We start from the raw sequence: 16,848 nt of genomic DNA on the forward strand, positions 1-16,848 counted from the left end.
GTCCAGCTCACTGGTAACAGTCTGTCTCTGAGCAGACGGTTCTGAGTGGTATGACCAAACAGGCTGAGCTCCACAGGGAGCAAGCCATGAAGCAGAGTTCTGCCAGGGTCTCTGCCCAGGTTCCTCCCTTTACCTTCCTCAGTGATGACTGTGACCGGAGGTGTAAGCTGAAAACAAACCCATTTCTCCCCAAGTCTTTCGGTGATGGTGTCCACCACAGCAATGGAAACGCAACTAAGACAAACTCGAATGCTACTAACAATGCTAGCATCAACAAAGACATCAAATACCATGCTATATCAGTTATATGTGTTATTCACTGAACCCTATTCTTGTTTTGACAGAGGGGGTCAAATCCCAGGGCTCTTATATGCTATGTAAGTGGTCAACCACTGAGCCGTTTCTCTGACCTCATCTGTTGTGGGACATTTGCACACCGTGTGCAGATGTGCTGCTGTGATTGGTGTAATAACAAGCTGAATGGCTGGCATCTAGGCAGGATGTACAGGTGGGACTTCCAGGCAGAGAGAGAAGTCTGGGAAGAAGAAAGGCAGATCTCCAGCCAGATAGGGAGGAAGCAGGTTGGGCAGTACAGAGATGAGTTAATGAGCCATGTGCCAGAACATAGATTTAAAAATAAGGGTTAACTGAAGTTATAAGAACTAGTTAGGAGCAAGCCTAAGCTAAGACCAAGCCTTCATACTTAATAATAAATCTTAGTGTCAATATTGGGGAGCTGGTGGTGCAAAAACAAGACTCGTTACATCATTTAATCTCTTCATAAGGAAATTAAAACGTCAACGTCCATTATAACATTCCCCAAATAATGAAAAATTTAAAAGCATATGATGATCCAGTTATGTTTATGAGCTTTATATACCACCCATTGTATTTAATTTAAATACAATTAAAACATTTTATATATTTACTTGTACATTCCCACATTTTAATATTTTGCTTATTTTGCTGTAAATAAGCATAAGCCCAAAATTTTTCATAAAATTTACTTTGACAAAGTTACATTTCCTGGCGGTAACTTATAATTTACATGACGTCAGTTTTGCTCACTTAGTACTGTCTCTGCAACTTTACACATTTCATCAGTATGAAGCCCTGCATGTGTAAATGATTTAAACCCCAAGCATACCTTCAGTTCCATAATGAATATGTCCAAAACCTAAATTATCAAATGCTTGTCTTTTATTTATTTATTTATTTATTTATTTGAGACAGGGTTTCTCTGTATTGCTTTGGAGCCTGTCCTGGAACTCACCCTGTACACCAGGCTGGCTTTGAACTCATAGAGATCCACCTGCCTCTGCCTCCCGGGTGCTGGAACTAAAGGAGTGAGCCACCAATGCCCAGCTGCAATGTTGTCTTATCATGAGTCTCCTTAACTTCTATAATTTGCCTCTTGACTTCAGGTGTCAGCTTCTCTTTACCATATACCACAGTTAGTAAAAGAACTGTAATTCTCACAATTGATACCAATTTTAGTGCAGTTAACCCATTAGCATTATTAGTCATAGTGACAATAAAAGGACTAATAAATGGTGGAGTGTTTCAATGGCTTTATTAGCCTACATAGAAACTATAACTGTACTACGAAGCTAATGTTCTAAAAGTTTAATGGCATCCATAAAAATTCCAATGGTACCTCCCATGTTATATAAATAATATGCATACAATGACAATGTATCCCTTTCTGTAAGTCCAGTTACTTTTTAAAGAATTATTATTTTTCTTTTATGTATATGAATGCTTTGCTTGCTTGCATGCATGTATGTGCACCATGTGTGTGCCTGGTGCCCTCAGAGGCCTGAAGAGATGTCATATCCCCTGGAACTTGAGTGTGAGGAGCTTGTGTACAAATGTTTTTCTAATCCTCAACACTTCAATTTTTTCATACATTAAAAAATCTCTGACATAGCTACTTAATATTTCCCCTTCCACAATTTTCTTCTCTTTCATTAACTTAGTAGTAAGATATATGTATGTGTGTGTGTATGTATGTATGTATGTATGTATGTATGTATGCATGCATGTATGTATATATATGTGCAAGGGAATCAAACAAAAATTAAAAACAAGAGGCACAACAAAAATTTTAGATTAATTATTGATGGGAAAAACACAGAAAGTTGCTTGGAGATGGTGGCTCATGCCTTTAATCTCAGCTTGCGAAGCAGAGGCCACTGGATCTCTTAGTTTGAGGCCAGCTTGGTCTACAGAATGCATTCCAGGATAGGATAGCCAGAACTATACCAAGAAACCCTGTCTCAGAAATACACACACACACACACACACACACACACACACACACACACACACACACCAGACACCAAAAACTAGTCCTTAACAATGATTTGTTTCTTATAAAATTTTCAAATATCTTAACCCACAGAAACAACTAACCTGGGTTCATAGAGGCTCACAGGATCTGAACTGTCATCCAGAGGGCCTGCCTGGGACTGACCTAGGCCCTTTGCATATATGTTACAGTTGCATAGCTTGGTCTTCTTGTGGTATTCCCTAACAATGGGAACAGGGGCTGTCTCCGACTCTGTTACCTTACACAGCCTCAATAGAAGAGGAGGTGCTAGAGGTGCCTAGTCTCACTGCAACTTGATACCCCATGGCGGGCTGATATTCATGGGAGGCCTGTCCTTCTCTAAAGAGAAATAGAGGAATAAGGGTGAATGGGGAGAGAGGCAGGGGAGGGACTGAGAGGAGAGAAGGGAGGGGAAACATTGGTTGGGATGTAAAAACAAAAACAAGACTAAATTACCAAAAGATAAAATAAAAATGTCAAACATCATGCTGTAAAATATGGTTATGCATTCACACAGAATTCTTCATTTCGGCTGCTAATTGCTGCCTGTCAATGGGGAGAACCTATGGTCCTGTTGTTATCAATCACTGGTTCTTCACCATGCTGACCTTCCAGTGAGGCTCATCCATGTTACTGTGAGTTCTTTGCTGTCATTTGACCTGTATAAGCCTGGGTCTCCCTGCTCCATCAGGGTATGATAACACCTTTCATGAGGGCGAGGGGTCCAAGGAGACAGAGTTATACTGGTTATACTGCCACATGAGGTTGTCTCCCCCTTTCCCAGCTGGCTGGCACACCACACTAAACAGAAAAAAGAAACCTTGCTCTTCCCTTTCCAGACAGCTGGTGACCCAGACATCACAAATGCTGTATAAACAATGTTGACTAATTTTTGCCACAGCTGAAGTGCATACAATGTAGCCCGGCTCACTGACCATGGAATAAAGCAATTGTTTTCTTTATTACCCCTTGTGTGACAGGACCTGATTGCACCAAGTTGCAGTTTTGTGCATGTCATAGACCTAGTGGACTTCTTTTCCCATCTTGTAACAACAAGTGCTTTGCATTTCTTGCTCCAAGGCTTTGGCTATGTTGCCTATGACATCCTTCTCTAAACTGCAGAGGAGTGTAGGAGTTCAGGCTAAGCAGTATGCTTAGAATTACCTGGGGGAAGCAGGGGAATCAGATTTGACTCCAGACACTGAGCCTTCAGAGCCTGCACTGGAATACCATAGACAAGAAAAGGCTACATTTGTACATTCCATAAAGTAAACTCAGCATTCATCCCATTTGCTTTACACTGCATTCAGTAGCAGGTCAAGCGGAAGGAAGAACACACTGCTATATTCTTACTACACTTACTTCAAAAGGAAATGTCCTCCTAACTGAGACCCACATGCAGGCGCCCCGGTTCCTTTCTATGCCGGTTTTCAAGCTGTCAGTCTGGGGTCCATGAGCTCCCCCTTGTTCAGGTCAGCAGTTTTTGTGGGATTCTCCAGCATGGTCTTGACCCCTTTACTCGTCACCTCTCCCTGTCTGCAACTGGAACAGCATTTATCCCTAGTGTAGGAATAGACTTTGGAGTCCATTCCCTATAGAGGGATACTCTCTCAGCCTAGACACGCAGGGGAGGGCCTAGGCCCTGCCCCCAATTGATGTGACAGACTTTGATGATTCCCCATAGAAGGCCTCACCCTTTCTATGGAGCAGAAGAAGGATGGGATGGGGGGGGGTGTCAGTGGGGAGCTTGGGAGAATGGGAGGGAGAGGGAATTGAGATTGATATACAAAATAAGGTTGTTTCTAATTTAAATTTAAAGGGGGGGGGAGAAATTCCCTCTTGAAAGCAATGTTTACATCCCATCCATGTTGTCTCACTTATCTATAGTGCATGTGTGATGCAAGATCAACAGGAAAAGTGTTGTTTAAATTGCATCTGTAATAGCCAAGAGTCAAGGGACACCTTTCTGCATGTGTTGCTTACTTTTACCTGTGGGAAGGTGACGTTACCTGGCTGGTGAAAATGCTTGGAATGGCAACCTGCCTGCTACACCACAAAGGGGATCATATTTATTATTGATATTTCAATTTTCAGAACCACTTCCCTTATCTGTTTATAGATACCAACAAGCCCACTGCTGAAGGCTAGGTCTGTGAACACCGCTACAGCTGTTTCCAAATGTGTACTGTACACACGTGAACTCAGGTGAGGCAAGAAGAAAGAATCCTTGTCACTACTTCAAGATGAACTTCAACTTTATCTGCTTTATGAGTATTTGTCCCCTTTCTCTAGTTTTATTGAAAGTGGAAATTCTGAAAACAAACTTAAAATGAAAACCCAACTGCTGCCAGAGTAAAATATAATGATAGTTTTGCCCTGGTTAGTTCTTATGTTTGTTTGACTCAGCACAAACTAAAGTCACTTGGGAAGGGGGGGACCTTAACTGAGCAAGCGTCAGATCAGGTGGGCCTGTGGAAATGTCTGCAGGCATTGTCTTGATTAAAGATGGATTTGTGGGGGCCTAGTTCATTTTGGGCAGCACTATCTAGAAGCAGATGGACCTGGGGTTTATAGATAAAGCTAGCTGAGCACAAGAGAGCGAGCAAGCCAGTAAGTGGCATTCCTTAATGATTTCTGTTTCCGTTCCTGCTAGAGCATATGCCCTGACTTGCCTCAGCGATGGACCGAAACCTATAAACTGAAGTAAACACTTCAAGTTGTTTTGGCCATGTACTTATCACAACAACAGAAAGCGAACTAGAACAATATGAGTGTCTAGTATATACACTGCACTTCTATTAGCCAGAAGCAATTCAGTTCTAATCATTACCATATGAAGTAGATCCTATTACTCCCGTCTTAATAAATAGTGTCTGAGTCTGGTCTCCAAGGCACTATGTCATGTGGCTTCTAGACAATAAGTAAAGTTACTCTTAATAGATGTTATATATGTATCAATCCCTGTTTTTGAGTCAGAAAAAAAATGAAGGCAAGTATTCTCACCTAGCAAGGAGAGTTGCAAGCCATTGACTTTCACATCTACATATGTAAATAGAGATTCCAGTAAGCAAGCCATTGACTTTCACATCTACATATGTAAATAGAGATTCCAGTAAGGGTAACTGTAGCTTAGAAACAAGGATGTGTGCTACATTTTGGGTTTTGATCCAAATTTAGTTCAGGTAGCCTCCCCTAGGTCACCAAAAGCCAGCAAAGGATCCATTCATTCCCCCTGAAGCTGTGTTAAGAGTAAGTCTCAGTTTACTTTGTTCCAAGAGTAAAGACTGATGAGTTGCAAAAGATTGGCAGGCCCTTTACTGAACTACCAGGCATCTCACGAAACACTCTTCTATCTTGTCACTGAGAACAGATTGTCTGCCAAAACTGTTGGAAAGATGATAACCTGAAATGACCTAACAATACCTTCCATCCCTGTCATATGTCTATAGTCTGTAGGACTCATTCAACCAGCAGGCTTACATTGTACTGAATGGTCTACCAAACAACTATTTTGAATTTCACAATAATAATAATAATAATAATAACAACAACAACAATAATAATAAGTAGATCTAATAAAGAACATCCAGTGTGCCACCTCTACCAGTGTAATAGTAGCTATTTCAATGGCTCCATTATTGTGATCTTGTAAAAGAAGATATAAAAATGAAATGAGACATTTCAAATAATCAGCAGTTTTTATGTTTGATGCATTGATAGATGCTGTCTGGTTGGGCAATTGATTTAGCTGTGCCCTCCACACATGAGATTTGTGACATGAAGGACCTGCTGATCAGGTGACATGATGGATGGCCCCAATCCAGCTCAAAGCTATTACCAACAAGTTGTGTTGTGATGCCAAAATAATTGATTGGATTTTGATTTATAGAAGCTGAATTTCATCAAGGTTAGTTCAGCAAGGAAGGGTCTCTTTAAGTATTCATGGCAATCCTCTACTTTGAAAATGTCACAGTTTTCCTTGCTTTTTCATATAGAACCCCAATCATCAAATCCAGTCCCACCAAACATTCCAAATATCCACAGACTCGTATAACAAGGAATGAGACAGAGACATGGAGAATGCCACAGGTCAACTGCAGAGCTCTACACTGGGCCATGGGGTCATGGGACCTAGAGAAGACACTGGACACACTGTCCCACCAAAACCTCATCTCCTTTCCATGGCGTTCATTCATACATTCTCCATACTTAGAGACACAATCTAAAATGCAGCTCAGAAAAAATGATTCCTTAGGTCTCTTGAGAAACTGTGAAGTTGCAACCAGTTTACTTAAATCATTTTAAAATGAAAGTTTACTTAGGTTGTCGTTTGAATGACAATGTCCTCTGTAGGAGCAGGTATATGAAGGTGTGGTCCTAAGAAGGTGGAGCTGTTTGGGGAGGTGGTGGGAAATTGAGGAGGTGCAGCCTTACTGGAGGAAGGATGTCATGGGGGGGGGGGGAGAAGGAGGGCTTTGAGGGTTGGCAACTCAGTTCTCTCTCTGTATTCTTACATCAGCGGAAGACACCATCTCTTAGCTTCGTATATTGCTGACACCCCAGCCACTTGTTGCCATATACCCCCTGCCAAGATGAACTCATTTTGTCTTCAAATGTAAGCGAAAATAAAAACTTCCACCTTGAACTTGCTTTTGTTGTGTTATTTCATTATAGCAATAAAAAGTCATTGGAAAGTGTAGGCTTAATCCATAGTGTACTTGATTGCCTGTTTGCTTTTAAGCTCTCCAATCACATGAATGACACTCAATTTCTTTAGATGGGCGATTTGTTCCTTCTGTGTCATCTTCTGTTAAAAAAATAGTGGTGTAATCAATATCTTTTTTTTAAAGCTAGAATATTTTATTTGTATATGTATATGTAGGGTTAATGCATCATCTTCAGTGATAAAAAAAAGGTTACACGTGAATGTAAATACTGTTGAGGGGTTTCAATTTTGAGTGAATAGTATTGATGAAAGTTAAAATATCTGAACACTAGACAGGTTCCATCTTCGGATACACAATTTAGACTGACATATATTCTTCCCCTCTTTAAGCAAGGTACTTTGAGGCAAGGAATATGTTAAGAAATACACACTTACTTTTAATGCTTAATATAATTTGCATAGTTACTTTTATTGATTCTTTTATGCTTCATTACTGTTTGCAAAGGTAATGGGGTAGTCACTGCTTTCAGTTCATTGTCATGCATTTCCTTCCCTCTGCAGCCAAACAGGGATCAGGCATTATTGGATGTGCTCTCAGCTAATTAATTATCCATGAACCCACCATGGACTGTGGTCAGGTCACTGCAAGTGACAGGATGTTTGTGAGAATCACAGCAGAGAAGGCAGGACCTGACTCTGGCTCGGTAAAGCCCAAGGCAACAAGAAGATGATAAGCAGGAACCCTGCCAGGAGGAGACAGGTGTGAGCAGGTCCATGGTGAGGCTGAGGGGGGCATGGAAGGTATGAAGAAGCAGGTTTGCCCGTTGGGTTGTATCTAAAGGAAAATGTGCCTCACAGCGCAGCACACAAGGAAGGACAGCTCACACAAAGAAAGGGGCAGGGGCGCCACCCCTCTGCAGAAATAACTGTAACAAGTGCTTTTAAAACACACGGTTTAGTAAGTTTGTTTCACGTTTTAAAGACAGATTCAGAAACATCAGACATCTCTCTTGAGAACAAGAGTCCATGGTGTTTAAGCCACAGGCTGTGGAATCAGGTCTGAGCTCTGACTCAGCTGAGAGTTGACTAGAAATTACTTAGCTGCTGTCTCAATTCCCTCAACTGCCTGATTTATTTATCTGTTATTTATACCGCTGTTGTGAAAATGAAGAGGTTTGGGTGTAGACAGCACTCAGCAAACATATGGTTGCCATTCTTGCTATGCAATATAACATTTAAAAGCCACTAAAGAAGACTGTCAGGACTTTTAAAGTGTTTCTCCTACTGAATTCACAGGCAGTGCGACAGATCTGAGACTCAGCAATTCCTTAACAAGAGAAGAGCACATGTTTTTCTGTCCCTAAGCTTCATTCTCACATAGGGAATTTGTTTTCAACATTATCAACACACAGTGGTTTCACTTGGATCAAAATATGATGAGCACTGTGTGTGTCTCTGACATTGTGACTCTTAGGGTAGCAGACCATTCATTGTAATTTAGTTTTGTGGCACAGACATGTGTCACACCAAGTCCCCACCCCATGGGAATCTCACATCTTGGGATGCTGCATTTGATCTCCTGATGCTACAAGCACTTTCCCAAGATGACTTGGGGGAAAAGTTTAATTCAGTCTTTTATTTTAAACTTTTCTATTTGTCATTCCGTACCCTTGACTTCATAACCACAACTTCCATCTGACCTGCAATTTTAAACAAAGGCAGCCTCTCTCAGGGCAGAAGGGCTGAACCAAATCAGGAGTTCACCAAGTTTTTTCAATCAGCTAGAAAATATATCAGGCATGCAAACTGGTGTCCTTATCACAACAAGAGATTGCAACACAAAGACAGATGTCAGAGTGTGAGGTGAAGAGACAGAGGATCAGGACAGTCACCCTCACAGACAGAACTCGTGAGACTTCATCTAGAAGCTGGAAGAAAAACCTTCATCAGTTCACTCATTTCTTCTACTCTGTGACAAAAGCAGACATTTTTGATGCACTGTTAAACTCGGTGTCATTCTAAGAACATGGAGACAGTGGCTCACACACAGATAACAACATGAAAGAATTGATCCTACTACCACTGTAGGTGAAAGTAATATCCTTCATTACATCATCAAGACAGCCACATATGAACTCTATAGTTCATTAAAAACTGTTCTTGCATGCAGCCTTCCATTTGATTCCATCTCCTTGCATTCTTTGTAGCCCCACAAATTATTGGCAATTGCTTTTCTTTCTGAGTCGGTCCATAAAGAAACAAAACTTGTTTTCTGATGATCACACCATTAGAGTTAGTGAGTGTGCAATGAATATAGGTAGAAGGAACATATTATTTGTTAAGAGATGGGCAAGAGGTCTGGGGATGCAGACCTCTGGTAGAGCACTTGGCAATGCCCTGGTTTTCAATTTCCAGTATTACATCAATGTCATGGTGATGGGGGCCTGTAATCCCATCATTCAGTAAGTGGAGGCAGGTGCTCAGAAGTTCAATGGTATTCTTGGTTTACATAAAGAGACCCATAGGACACAAGAGACCTTATCTCAATGAAGAATAGAAGTAGCTCAGCAATGACTTCTGCAAACCAGACTCACAGTAAATACATTCCTTAAAAGGCACAATGACTAATTTCTGGAATATTATGGAATGTTATTGGATCTTTTATTTGTTGTTTTTTGTTTATTTGTTTCTTGGTTTGTTTTCAGATAAGACTTCATGTATCTCAGACTAGCTTCAAACTTCTTATGTAGTTCAGGCTAGTCTTGAACCCATGATTTGCCTGTTTTTCCTTAAGTGCTAGGTTGCAGGTATGTGCCACCTGAAAGTTTCTCCTTTTAAATGAATAAAATATGGTTGTGGAATTAATGACAGGTAAGGTGGGCAGAGTTGATTTCTGGCACTTGGCCATTATACTTGAGGATGTAATTTGGATGGGTTTGCATTGTTTCGGAACTTCCCTGTTAGAGGCTGCTACCTTTCTGATGGAGAAGGAACATGTGAGAGGGTTTGGGCTTTCACACGGAGACGATATTGCTATTTAGTGAGCAAGGACAAATGCATCACAAGGCAAAGAACAATCAATATTTGTCCTTCACAAATGGTCTTGTAGTTTGGAGCCTGCGTTCACCCCTTGATTTCTGCCAGAACCGCAGACTGCGGTTTCTTTCCCTTTGATTCAGCAGGTGCTGCACATTCTGTGGGTTCAAAGCACACCCGGTTCCTCTTTTTTTTCTCCCTATGGACTGATAATGCATTCCTGCAGTCAGGATGTCTACACTTCATTATTTGTTGTGGCCTTGTGCCTGGAGTGGGGGGCAGGGGTCAAGGAGGACTTTGAACATTACAGGTCAATGTGCTCTGAAGATATCAGATAAAAACATCCTGGCAATACTTTTAAAAATGTTCTTTAACACTCTTTTTTTTTCCTTCACACCTCTGTCTCCATCTCATTCTTCTCTTATATATTCAGCATCAAACACAGACAAGCGCCTCTTTCTGAGTATGCCATTGTGTTTGCACTGTTGGTGGAAGTCATCAGTAATACGACATTTTTTTTTCTGGTAGCCACACTTGCTCTCTTTATTTTCCACTCACTTTTCTTACTTTCTTTAAGAGTCACTGCCCATCCTCATCATCCCACCCAGTTAGGAAAACTCACAAGTCCACCAAATCGTGCTCATCCACTTGTTAAACTATTACCATCCATAAATTAACCTTTCATTTCCTCTGCTGTGGAAAGCCTATGCACATATGGTAGCATTTATATGCGACTTGGGCTAATTTTACAGATGTAAAACTTAAGTCCAGAAAGATTTAGTAGCTCATCATCCGGCAGCTCATTCAAGGTTCTTAATGGAGGTCTAGCTTCCCTTTTTTTTCGGTGCTCATTGCTCATAGTAAATATTTCTGATAATTAAGGTTACCCCTTGCTGACATCATGAACTCTAAGCTTATGATATTTTAGCACTCACGCAGCCGACCCTCATATCCAACACTTTGACTTACTTCATCAGTGATTGTTTCTGAATGTGGTTGCTCTTTCCAATTTTCAGTTAAAGATACATTTTCAAACGTTTAAAAACATTTATGGGCTCTTTAACCAATACAAGCCCACTGGCAGAAATTCCAGATATCAGGAGGTGACCTCCTGCTATCAGAGACTGCAGGTTTGAAGGTCTGTGGATTTGCATTAATTTGAGCCAGGAACATTGCACACTGCTATGAGCCGGCTGCCAGGCTGAGGAACTGAGCTTGAATGACAAGTGTTTCTTTCTGTGAGATGGTATGGGCGGTCACAGGAGAGAATTACTGTGTGAGGGAATTCCAGGGTGAGGAAATTAGCCAGAAGAACAGGAAGTGAGAGATGAGAGATGGAAGTCAGAGGAGAGAAAACTTCCTCAGCAGAAGGCCGCCTGCTTACCAGGTTGGGTCTTTGGGGCCCTTGATTGCTGGGGATTCGCTGCAATAGTGCAATCCAGCCTGATGCCGCTAGAGCGCTCAAGCACAAATCACAACTCCTCATTCCATTGCCCCAACCATGAGAATTCCAGATCTGAATCCTGCAAACATCTCTGGGAGGCCCCAGCCAAATATCAGACTAAGGAAGGGACAGCAGGAGCAAGGAAACACTCCGGATTCTCACCGACCACTCATGTGGTTCCGGTAGAAAGCACTGTGCTGGCTCCATCATTGTCCCTGGAGGCATGAAAGGCACAGGAAACACAGGCTGTCAGTAAAGAAGGCGGCCACATTGGGCCTTTATTTCTGCTTCAGTAGAATGCCTTTCATTCCTTGCTTATGGCAGCTAAGAGACATTGGTATTGCATCTACTGTGTTTTGCAAGTAGGCACTTGTTAAAACCTGCGTCTATATTACTCTCAGATTCATATTTTACATTTTTGACCCATTTAGATTTGTTTTTGTGTATCAGACACCTTTTTTTTGTTTTTTCTTTTCCAAGTGAGTCCTTGTACCGGCATTTGATAGTCTTATTGACTCTTCCCCACCCCACCCCCACCCTGACAGCGTTGAAATTCCACGTGTTTATATACTAAATTCCACTGGGAGATGCCAATCACTCTATGTCTGGAATGGGAAAAGAAAACAGTGAGTTAAGAAACTCCATTTCTTCTCAAGCAAGACATACATTTTTTTCTTTTTAAAATATTTAAGGAATGAGAAGGTAAAAGGCCAGGAGAGATGATGTGGGTCTGGAGGGTTCTCATTTGATCAAAGCAGAAGTGGAAGGTTCATCTATCCTAATTTTAAGCTAATTATCCTGCCCGTTATTTAATACAAGCGTACAGTTACGGAGTTGAGAAGTAGGGACATTGCAATGACTGTGTGTCAGGTCAGCCAAAACATGAATTTCTAATTCATTTATATACATCTCTTGTCACAGTTTATGTTTGCTAGTGTAGGTACTGCTGGTTGTAGATGCTTGTCTGTGATGAGGAATGATCCTTTTGTTTGGTCAGAATAATCAACATTATCTTAATATTCTTTCCTGAACTTCTTTGTTATGAAAATCAAATTGACAACAACATAAAAGGCTTGTGAGGAATCTTAAGGCAATTCTGCCACGGTGTTTGGTATGTTTATTCATTTACTGAATAACAACCATGCCAAATGATGGTTTAAACCAAAACTTAAAGGCAAATAGACTAAAAGACCATTCTCCAAACCCTAAGTTGGAAACATTTATTCCTGAAGTATGAGTCAATAAATGTAATAAGGCCTTTTAATAAAGAGGATTTGTAGCTTTTTAGCCATTTTGTTGGCTAACAGTACTTACACAAAAGTTTTAACTTTTGGGGATTTGTAAGAGAAGGTTAGAAACAACAGAAGATGGTTCCTTGCAGCTACAAAATAATGTCTCTGGGCACAGTCATGTCCTGATGACTCCTGTCACCAGCTCCATTCTACAGGGCACCAAGAGTTGCAAGAGATGGATCATCTACACTGGCTTAATGCTTCATTACAAAAACAAGCAAAGACTAATGGATTTTAAAATGTTTCATCAAGAGAGGATAGTACACACGTATTTTCATTGATGTGGAAAATTCTGAAGTAAAATTGCTGGACATTCTCTTAAAGCCCAACACGCCATTGCTCTTTTCCTGAAGAATGCCTGTGTTCAGTAGAGATAGTTTGAGGTTGTAATTACACTGTCTTGATGCCCCTTGGCTAGTATAAGTTTGTGTGTGTAGTGAACAGGACCTCACATGTGCAAGAACATGTGACACAGACCTATGCTCCAGCTTCTTGATGACTCTTGGAATTGTACAGTGACGAGAATGTTCAGGTTATTGTGCGAAGTTTACATTTAATTGATCATTAGTATTTTCTTAAAATTTATGTGTATGACAAGATGTGTTTCTTTTCTAAACATGTGCTAGCACAATAATTCCAATATTTAAACAGGAATTGTCTTGATGATAACATATAGATATACACCTCAAATTTCCAAACCCTGACTACAAAGTACTTTATAGTGTCCCTTCTTGAACACCAACTCAATACCATAAGTGGAAAATTTTAGCCATGACCTCCTATGGCAAACTGCAGTCAAAGAATGTGTATGGTATTACCTCCAGGTGATTCAAGCATAAAACAAAATGAAAGCAAAATGACTTTCATATCTAGACCTGAATTCTATATGCAAGAAATATCATACATATACAAACATGCCAAAATTCACGGGAAAAAAACAAAAACAAAAACACAAACTGCAGCTATGGCTCCAGGCATTAGGATAAGGAACAACCAGTTCCTTGATTACATCCTGAGAAGACCAAGGATAACCATAGTTACAGTCTAGCTATATCTTCTGGCAACTTCCTTTTCTTTTTTCTTAGACGTCATTGAACATAAAATAAAGCAATTAAGATTATAAGCCAGTTGCTAAAATGCTTCCTAGCATGCAAGATGCCCTGGGTTTTAACTTCAAAACTGCATATGTCTGTTATCCTAGTACTCCAGAGGTGGAGGCAGGAAGACCCCAAATTCAAGGCTGCCTTCTGTTCCATACAAAGTTTGAGGTTATTCTGGGCATTATGAAGCTCTGTCTTCAAAAGATTAATAATTAAATAGAAAAAGAAAGGTATTTTAAACAGACCTGCAACCAATGTCTGCAGTCTGTGTGTTCAAGGAAGAACCTTGAGCCTTATCAGCTCCTACTTAACTTAGGAGCACTTATAGACCCAGATTCTACTAAAGAGCCCTGTGACTATCAGAACACTGGCCTCAGAGAGATACACCCTAAAGAAGTAGTCATAGCCTACTCTCTGCTCTTGTGCATCCCATCTGCATATCATTTAGACCCAGCCAGAAGCCCAGAAGTAGGCCTCAGAAGCTCCCTGTAAATTGGCTATGCTGTGGGAAGCTTTGCTTTGAAGGAAGGAAGCTTGTGAGTAGAACAGAACTACTTGCTAGCTTACTAGTGGCTAATAACTAGATGAAAGTCACTAGAGCACCATAAGCCATATCCATGTCCATCATCCTCATCTCAGCTTGATCGAACACTGTGTTACTCAATGGAGACAACTCAATGGAGACACACAAATAGTCAGCCTGCCAGGCACAACAAGGCAGTCACTGCCTGCACAGTGACCATATATCTCCCCCTGTCCCTTGGCCACCCTATTTCTTGCTCAGGCAGTGAGCAGATCTATTACTTGATTTCAGGGAAGATAGGCACTTCTGTTCCCAAGGGACAAAATCATTATTGACTTCTCACCCAAATGATAGTGGAAATAAATCAGAAGAAGGTGGCATTTAATACATTAAGGATGTAGTGGTTACTTTAAAGACTAGACAAAAAACAAAAACAAAAACAAAAAAACAAAAAACCAACAAAACAAAAAACTAACATAATTCTAAAGAAAAACAATGGAAGCAAGAATACAAAATACTAAGACATTTAACCATTGTCAAAAGTTCTAGATATTTATCATAAATAAATAGCAAACATTAAGGGGGCTTAATTGCATCAGCATAAATGTATTTGGACAGGCTGGTATATGCTTTGAGATTAGGTCCTTTAATCTGTACATTTTCTGGACCTCTTATCATGAAGTCAGTCATCTAAAGAATAAACACAGACACCACTCAAGGTCTTTCTCCTCTTCTTAGATTGATTATGCCTCACCCAAGATGGTGATCTAGCCTTTTGCCTGAAAGATGAGCATGGATACATATGGGCCACACTTAAACATGAACATCTGAGCCGGATATCATCAGAGAAATATGGACAATCCAGTGTTCATGTCACAGGGATAAAAATGTCTTTTCAGTCGTGGAACCGGAGTTGTGTTAAACACTTAAAACAAATTAGCCAAAATGTAGATTTTGGCAGTGGACACCCAGTAAAGTTAAGGATCCAGTGTAAGAACAGAATGGCCATGATCTGCTCTCCTCAGCCATGGCTGCGACATGAATTGTATTGTTCTAATTCACATGGAAATCATACGGATGGTAGAGTCAGGTTATTTCTGTAAAGCAATTCACCTGTAGAGCAGGAAGCCAATAGCAGAGTGCTCAAGGCACCAAAGAGTTCCTATGTACATAGAAACAGGTGACATTCTAGCTGGGGCTTCCTACATTCCTGCCAAACTGACAAATATAACGTGAACAATTTTAATACTGTGTATCATTTGTTGAAATCAGTTTGAATGCATGGAATTTTAGTTAAACATATTTGCTTTATTCATTTTCAGAGTCTACCTACATGTAACTTTAAACAAACATTTTAACCATTTTAAAGGTATTATGTTAACTGGTTTACTCTTTGCATAAGAAGTTTTTTTTTTTTTTAAATTGGTACAGACCAGTACATTCTACAAGTTGACAACACATTTTACTAAACTTTTTCCTTGACTACATTTCTGCTGACTCTGAATTCCCTTAGGTAATGGTGTTGCTCTTTCATTAGAAATTCAGCCTCTGAGGCTCTAGGGTGCTTCACTGCTCCTTCACAATTACTCTTCAATTTAACCCAGTGTCTCTCACCACTTTAAAATTCAATAGCTTTCCTAATTGTTTTCTAATCCTACTCATACACAACCTGAAACCTATCCTTTCCCCCATTCTGAGATAGGACTCATGAATGACAAAATCCTATATATCCTATATATTTATTTAGTTACTACAAAACAATATACCTTCTTTATAATGTTTACAGACTTGGTTTGGTAGCTAGCATGCTGCAGTGGATAAGGATTAAGGGCCATCTGTTCACCCAAGAACATGGTTTAAGTTCCTGTTGTTAGAACCCAGGGAGGATGGCAATGTTCTCACATACTCTTAGAAGCTCATACAATATCTGTGTTATCTAGTAGACACACAGCTTGAAGTTGTACGATTTAAATGTGCTCGTAAAAACAGCTTATATGTTGTTAAGTTAGTTAAAAACATATCAGAAGATAAACATTATTGAGTTTTCTTTTGGTTGAGATATTTTAAAATCACACACACACACACACACACACACACACACACACACACAGAGAGAGAGAGAGAGAGAGAGAGAGAGAGAGAGAGAGAGAGATGACCAAGTAGAAGCTTCATTTGAGAAGCAAATGGATAGAAACCCCACACCACTGCTGTCCTTAGACTCTTTAGAAAGTTTCAGTGCTTAGCATGTGGGTAAACAAAGAACACATCACACGAGGAAATTTAAAACATCAGTAATTCAGACTTCTATATAAAGCATTTTTAACATGCCTGCCAGTTAGCACTGGGAATCTGTACCACGACTGCTAGGACACTTGGCAGCAGCGATTAACGAGTCGCGCACTAAATGATCATGCTGCAGTGAGGAAGAACCGCTCGCTCCAAGTCTAGTTTGTTG

General features: G+C 40.3%; 1 protein-coding gene across 3 annotated transcripts in view; it reads right to left on the reverse strand.

The window, feature by feature from the left end:
• Arhgap24 (Rho GTPase activating protein 24) overlaps positions 1 to 16,848 on the reverse strand; it is a 370,730-nt gene that overhangs the window by 88,797 nt on the left and 265,085 nt on the right. The gene's annotated exons all lie outside the window — the stretch shown is intronic.

The sequence above is a fragment of the Phodopus roborovskii genome, unplaced genomic scaffold (assembly GCF_943737965.1).
Source record: "Phodopus roborovskii unplaced genomic scaffold, PHOROB, whole genome shotgun sequence".
Lineage (NCBI taxonomy): Eukaryota > Metazoa > Chordata > Mammalia > Rodentia > Cricetidae > Phodopus > Phodopus roborovskii.